Genomic DNA, 6,598 nt, shown 5'->3' on the forward strand with positions numbered 1-6,598 from the left:
GCCGCAGGTAACGGGAACGGGACGGGCGCGGGGCTTCTCCGGGCTCGGCGGGGCCGGTCCCGGCCGCGGGAGGTGCCGGTGCCGCCGCTCCCATCGCGGGTCTGCCGTGCGGGGCCGCGGGCTCCGTCCGCTCCTCCGCGCGTTGGGTTGATGATTTAGCGGTTTCTGTCGGGTTTTGCCCCAAACGCCGTGGGCTGGTTTCCTTGTCGGCGCGAGGAAGCCGCACACGTGCGCCCCGCTCGCTCTAACTACAAAATACGCGGACAAAAAGCCTCCCCGCCGGTCTCAGCTGTTGAATTCGCAGCCAGTGATTTCGGCTTCTTAACCAGACTGGGGAAAATATTGCGAGAGAAGTTTCGCCTGAGCCGGGGGGAGCAGGAGGCAGAGCGACTGCCCCGTGCGGGTGTCGGGGCGTCGGTGCGCGGCCGCAGCTGGGGCACGGGGCTCCGGAGGGGCGCAGGCAGGCGCTGCCGGCTCTCCGGCGGGCTCGGGGCTTGTGCCGCTGCCCAGAGCCGGCTTGCTCCGTTTGTGGGCGCTCACACGGCTCCCCGGCACGGCAATCTCACCTGCCGGCTCCTGCCCGCGTCACCTGCTCCGGGTGTGTTCGGCGCTCTGCATCTGCCGGGCATCGTGGGGTTGTACTGACAGGCTCTCCGCTCCTCGTGGCTCCCTGCTGCAGGTGTGTTTGCTCCAGTCCTGGGAAGCTTCCTGACGTTTCTCCTTCCAGCCGGGTCTGGGTGAGACTTAGGGTGCCAGTGGGATGTGTGAGATAAGTGTGAGTGGTCTGAAGGGGCTGTAAAATGGGAAATGTTAGCTCTCCATTAGACATGGAGCTCTCCTTCCAGGGATTCTCCTTGCTGGCCCAGGAGATGCTGCAGATGTAGAGGCAGAAATGGCAATTGTGTGGGATAGGAAGCCCTCAGTGAACCATTTCCTGCACTCTATCTCTTTCTGTGATTCTGTTCTTGCTCCCAAGTGGGGTTCTCTCAGCAATGCAGAGAGAAGATGTTGGGACAGCTGTTGTACAACCTGAGAAAATCCAGGCTGGAAAAGACATGAATTCTGGAGGTCTGCAGGCAGCATGTAACCTCCCTGCTTCAATTCCAGCTGACAATGGCTACAGAGGCACTTGCCTCATTCCCCCATCTGTGAATTGACCTGACCAGGCCGATGAGGAACCTCTGGGGCCACACTGGGTGGGAAGGCCAAGGCAAGGGCATGGGATTTATAGCAGGGACGTGGCAAACCCTCTGCCCAGCCCGTGGCCTCTCTGCCTGCCCGGTTCTGCCATCAGGAGCAGGCAGATGGCACAGGTTTCCATGTGTGCTGCTGGGCAATTTATCCTGGGTTTCACTCCCATAAGGTTTAGTGAATTACCCTCTAAATTCTTGCTGAGCAATCTGCTGTCAAGCAGGTGCTTAATGCTGTTCAATGCTCTGGGCTCTCTCTTTGTGCAAAGCCTGTCTTTCCAGAGCTGGGGAGAAGCTCTGTCCTCCTCTGATGTGGCTCTGTATGTGGCATGACATTCCTGGATCAATATTTCTTAAAGGCAGGCATTTTCCCTTTTGTCCTGTTCTTCCTTTCTTGACATTTGCCAAAAGGCCATGCCAAAGCTGCTTCCCAGCACGTGTTGGGATCTCCTCATGACAGATGTGGAGGAGCTGCTCTGAACTGGAGCTTTTTCCTCTGTGGAGAGTCCCAGGAAGGCCATGGGGATACCCCAGAGTGCTGAGCTCCAGCGCTCAGGACACAGGTCCCAGGACACAGAGATCAGGGACAATGCGCACAGCTCTGCACAGAACCTTTTTTTGGGAGTGGTGTGGTTCTTCTGTTGGCATTTCTTCCCTGCTGTGCAATGTGCCAGTGGCATGACAGTGCCTCTCAGAGGCTGAGCAGCTGGGCCCTGGTGGTGTGAGTGCAGGGGATGGGGAGGGGGATCCATCCAGGTGCTGGGAGGCAGCTCTGCTCCTCACCACGACAAGGAGCTGTGGGTGGGGGAGCAGGAGCAAACATTCCCTCTGTGCTGGAGCTCTTGTCCGGAGAGATGCAGCTGCAGGGGGGAAAGTCTTCACACACTTCCACACCCGTCTATTTTTAGGAGTGATAGCTACTCAAGAGGGAAGTATTGATTTTCCTCCTTTCCACCTTGAAGGTTCTGTTTATCTTTTCCTTCAGTTTGTGTGCACCATGCACAAAGCTATTCCTGCTGCTCCCCTCGTGCCCCAGCCAGGCCAGCATGGGTGGCCTTTGCTGAAACCACTTCTGCTCGGCACCTGAAGTCTCTGCATGCCCAGAAACTCATGTTGTGGAACTCCTTCTGCTCCTTGGGGGCCAGAGTGTGTCTGTGGAAAACCTCACCACTGCCAGCTGACAGAGGACAGTGGGGACGTGCAGGTGCAGAACCTCTCCTGCCTTCCCTGGGCTGACAAGGGCCAAATTCTCTTTCTGACTCTTCTTGATTTACAGCAGCTGGATGGAGCATGGGGGTAGTTGCAGGGTTTTTTTGTGTGGTTGAGGTTTCTTTGTTTTGCTTGGGGTTTTTTTGTGTTTTATGTTGATGTTGTTTTTGTTTGTTTTTGGGATCTTTTTAATTGTAGGGTTTGTTTGCTTGTTTCAGGTTTTTTTTTTTTTTTTTTTTTTTGTTTTTTTCCTGGTAGCATTTGTTTATAGGCAAAAATCTGAGTCTCAAGTAGTATTAAAAAGCAACAGGAGCAAAAATTTAAAAATTTTTATTTCTTCTGGGGGCTGTGGTGCTGGTGTGTGTTCTTTGCCTGGTGTCCCACGGAAGCACTGAGCACCACAGGTTTCTGGCACAGCACAGGTTCTCTCTGTGAGCCAGGGAAGGCCAGGGGCCACCTTGGCTGCCCTGTGCTGCAGGAGTGGCTCTGCCTCTGGCCCTGGCAGTGGTCAGACGGCAGCTGGCCTGAGGGTGGGGGGATAAAAAGTGGTATGCAGGGACCCCAGTCCCATTGACGAGGTCTGGCAGTGTCACAGGGGAGGGCTCTGCTCTGGACCCTCCTGGGGCAGCAGTGTCCCCAGCTGTGACCCCCGTGCAGCAGCAGTGTGTGGCTGGCACCTTGGGCTGGCTCTCAGCCCGGGCAAGCCCCCTGAGGGCAGCTCATCTCCTCACAAACCCGGCAGAGTCACAGGTTTGTGAGGCAGGATGGCTGCACTGCTGGGGTTTTGTTCTGTTTTCCTTTTAAAGTTTTCTTTCTGCAACAATTTCGTTCCCTGCACACGCACAGCCAGTGTGGTGGGAGCGCGGAGTGCCAGGGAGCTCTAACCCTGGTCCTTTGGCTCAGCTCTCTCCCTGGCTGTGTCTCCAAGAGCATCTTTAGAAGCTCTGTGGGAAATAGGTGAGTTAGTGCTCCGTCCTCGTGTCTCACCAGACCTGGCTGACCTTCAAGAGCTCTGCTGCAGAGACGCTCGCTCGTGCCAGAAGGCTCTTCTGCTGCAGCTCAGAGCCACGCTGGTCAAGGGGCAGCTCAGTTTTCCTCTCCCTGCCTGGGAGGACGGGGATGTGCTGACCCTCAGGGCAGGAGCAGACCCTGCCTGCTGAGCTGGGCTGGCCTGGGCAGGGACCAGCCCTGCCTCACTGGGAGCTGCACAGTGTGAGGATGTGTCACAGAGACACAAGAGGGGACACCACGGGGCCACAGCGTGGTTTGGGGTGGTAGGGACCTTTAAAGGCATCTAACCCAACGCCCTGCCATGAGAAGGGACATCTTCCACTGTCCCAGCTGCTCCAAACCCCATCCAACCTGGCCTTGGACACTGCCAGGGCTGGGGCAGCCACAGCTGCTCTGGGCACCCTGTGCCTCTCCACCCTCATTGTGCATTGTTTTTTGCTTATATGTAGTCTCAATCTGCCTCTTTTAATCCATCATCCCTCATCCTGTCATTACAGGCCCTGCTAAAAATCTGTGCCCATCTTTCTCCTGAGCTCCCCTTAGGTGCTGGAAGGGGCTCCCCAAAGGCTTCTTTCCTCCAGCCTGAAAAATGCCGACTCTCTCAGCCCTTCCTCACAGCAGAGGTGTTCCAGCCTCCTGATCAAAGAGGATGCCTCCTCTGGCCTGGCTCCAGCAGCTCCACATCCTCCCTGTGCTGTTCCCCAGGGCTGGCAGCTCTGCAGGTGGGGTCTCACATGAGCAGGGAGAGGGGCAGGATGCCCCCTGCCCTGCTGCCCACGCTGGGGGTCAGGCCAGCACAGGGGGGTTTCTGGGTCCCAGCACACACGGCCAGGGAAGGGCCAGGTCTCACCCACCAGCACCCCAAGTCCTTCTCCCAGGGCTGCTCTGGGGCCCTTCCTCCCTCAGGCAGAGCCCACCCAGCTCCCTGCTGATGGCAAACACTGCAGGCAGTGCTGCCAAGGGCTCCTGTGCTGAAGCTACAGGTGGAGAGCACCCAGGGTTTTACCGCAGCTTGTGGCAGCACCTGACCAGGCATTTCTCTGTCAGCAGCTGCAGGGGTGCTGCTGCTCCCACTGCTGCTCCTGCTGCCACGTCTGCTGGGAGATAATACCTAAAGACAAACATGTCATGTCAAAAGCTTTGCCCGTGAATTAATACTTTGAATGAAAGTGAATTAATGCTTTCCATGAAATGTTGAAGCACTCTCCTTGGCAGTGGGCTTGGCTTTTCCTTGCTGGTCAGACCTGTGCTGTGCATGTCCTGGTGCAGCTGCCAGGTGGGCCCTGACCTTCAGGTCTGCTTTGCTCCTGAAGACCCTGGGACACCCACACGGGGCTCCTCCCGGACACTGAGCTGTGGCTCTCCAGAAGGGCCAGGTGGCCACAGAAATCCCCGAGGAGTCACAGCTCCCTGTGACGGAGCTGGGGGAGCGCTGTGCGGGAGGATCCTGCTCGAGCTGCTTAGTGCTGGGCTCAGGGGCTCGGCTCAGAAATAGCTGCACGAGGGCAGGAGGGAGCCCTGGGACATCCCAGGCTGGGGACAGCTGAGTGACCCTGGGTGGCCCTGTCCTGCTCAGTGTGCTCCGTGTGCCCCGGGGATGCCGTGGGGACAGCTGCTCCTGCTGCCGGGCATTGCTTTGGGGGAATACAGCCGAGCTGAGCTGCCCCCTCTAGGACACCTGCCGTTTGGCCCAAACACTCCAGTTTCCTGGAAGGGCAACTCCTTTCCCGTTCCTTTCCCGTTCCTTTCCCGTTCCTTTCCCGTTCCTTTCCCGTTCCTTTCCCGTTCCTTTCCCGTTCCTTTCCCTTCCCTTTCCCTTCCCTTTCCCTTCCCTTTCCCTTCCCTTTCCCTTCCCTTTCCCTTCCCTTTCCCTTCCCTTTCCCTTTCCCTTCCCTTTCCACCAGCTTTAAATGTTTGTGTTTCTTCTTCAGACTTTTCCTCCTTGTCCCACAGGTTCAGAGACTTTCTCTGGGAATTCTCTCCTGTGAAGGTCAGATAGGAAATCTGTCCTTTCTGCAGAGTGCAGGGGAAGGGCTGAGGGCTGGAGCTGCAGAGGCAGGTGGTGAGGAGGCACCTGAGGAGGGTCAGGGTGCAGCAGCAGCTCCAGGCACCCCGACACGGAGCCCTGGGGCAGGAGCCCCTGCAGGCAGCACGTTCCCCGTGCTCAGAGGAGCCTTGGGGTGTTTGGGGCAGCGGGAAGGCCAGAGCACTTTGTGCTGCTGAGCAGAGAGGGGAAGCCAAAGGCACAGGAGGGCTGCAGCTGATGCCACACCAGTGGCAGAGACAGTGACACACTGAGAGGGGCCAGCAGGAGCTGCATCAGCTCAGGCTGCCCTGGGGAGATCCTGCGTGTGTGCTGCAGCCTGCAGAGCTGCTGCTCCTCCCCTGGTCACTTCCTGGGCACCCTCTGAGCTGGGGGTCACATTTCCCATTCCTCAGCTGTGATTTCTGGAGGCACAGTGGGGCACAGGTGCCCATTTGTGGGTCAGAGGTGCCTCTCAGGAGCCATGTGGCTGAAGGAGCAGGCTGAATTGTGCTGTGTTAGGAAGAAAGCGCCCAGAGAGTGCCCAGTGCCAGAACTGCTGAAGGGCTGAATTTACCCGGTGTTCTGCCCATGGCTGAACAGGCAGGCAGCATAGCAGGCTGGAGTGGCTCCCTGTGAGGAGCTCACCACCAAATGTGAGTCCTGCCCTCCCTTCTTGGTTAGAAAGTCTGAGCTGGGGGAGTGCCAGGGCCTGGGAAGGTGCTGAGTGGAACAGGACTAGTTTTTGTTGAGACACATTTTTTTGTTCCTCATTTCTGAGTTTCCAGCCATCCCTGCTGTTCACAGGTTAAATTACTGATATTTCTGTTGCAGCAGCATTTCTGCCATGGAGCTGCAGCCCGCTGTCCAGCATGACAGAGCAAGTCCCTGAGGCACAGCACGTCCAGTCCCAGCAGAAGACAGGAGGGAGGAGGTCAGGACGTGCGGAACCCCTGGGCTGGTCAGAAGGCGCCCTGTGAAAGGTGGATACAGCAGTTTAGGGCTGGAAACACAAGGAGCTGATACTCCTCACGGCTTCTGGCAGATAGAGGCACAATTTGTTTCATTTGTGTTAGGCTCTCTCCCAGCCCACAGCTGTTCCCAGGGTCAGAGCTCAGAGGTTTGGCAGTGGTGCACGGCTGCAGGGCTCACTGCTGGGCTGTGC

The sequence above is a fragment of the Pyrgilauda ruficollis genome, unplaced genomic scaffold (genome assembly GCF_017590135.1).
Source record: "Pyrgilauda ruficollis isolate IOZ18807 unplaced genomic scaffold, ASM1759013v1 scaffold164, whole genome shotgun sequence".
NCBI lineage: Eukaryota > Metazoa > Chordata > Aves > Passeriformes > Passeridae > Pyrgilauda > Pyrgilauda ruficollis.